Source organism: Orycteropus afer, unplaced genomic scaffold, assembly GCF_000298275.1.
Source record: "Orycteropus afer afer isolate SDZICR_OR568_19922 unplaced genomic scaffold, OryAfe1.0 scaffold00294, whole genome shotgun sequence".
In the NCBI taxonomy this organism is placed as follows: domain Eukaryota; kingdom Metazoa; phylum Chordata; class Mammalia; order Tubulidentata; family Orycteropodidae; genus Orycteropus; species Orycteropus afer.
In genome coordinates this window covers 3,076,226-3,077,031 of record NW_006921881.1, presented here as the reverse complement: position 1 = coordinate 3,077,031, position 806 = coordinate 3,076,226, and positions in this window count along the sequence as shown.

The following is an 806-nucleotide window of genomic DNA, read 5'->3' as shown; positions in this document are numbered from 1 at the left end:
ATATGATGGAGGAATATGCAGACAAGTGACACAGACCCTCTTCAACAAAGAAAAACCAATTGACAAAGATACAGAAGATAATCCTGGAATCCTGAGCTTTGAAAGGAACTATACAGAAGTGGATTAGGCACCAATTAGTGGAAAAATCTGAACGAATACAGTGAGTACAGAGACGGTCGGAGCTGCGGATCATCAGCTACTCTGATGAGACCAGCAGCCCGAATATTTCCAAATGGTGTTGGGACCTGAGAATTGACCTAAAGATCAGTCCCAGTCATCAAGGGCTGCAGGGACAACTGCTCTGGTGGCCTATGACTAGGAAGGAAAACAGCAAGGAAGGAGACAACCTGAGTTGTAGACTTTCTGCTGTCCGGAGGGTGCAGCCATTTTGATTGTTTACCATGGCAGCCATTTTGGATATTTAAAGTAACCAAGGGCACAGCCATTTTCAATGTTTACAAGTGGCAGTCATTTTAGGTATTTAAAGTGACCAAGGGCACAGTCATTTTGAATGTTTACAAGTGGCAACCATTTTGGATTTTAAAGTGATAGCATTCTCATTCAGATTCCAGGGACCTGAGACCAGTCTCTGTTTGCCAGGGTTAGCAAGGACATATGAGATGCTGACAAAGGAAAGGAGACAGGTGGTGAGCATGTAAGTGCTGTCAACTAGCAAATAGAAGAGCACAGCACAGTACACTGCCTGTATAAATAACATATAAACAAAACAAAATGAAAATTGTGGGCAAGTCACTCCAACATATAATCACCAATTAAATATAAACACAAAAATGTCACAATGCCTC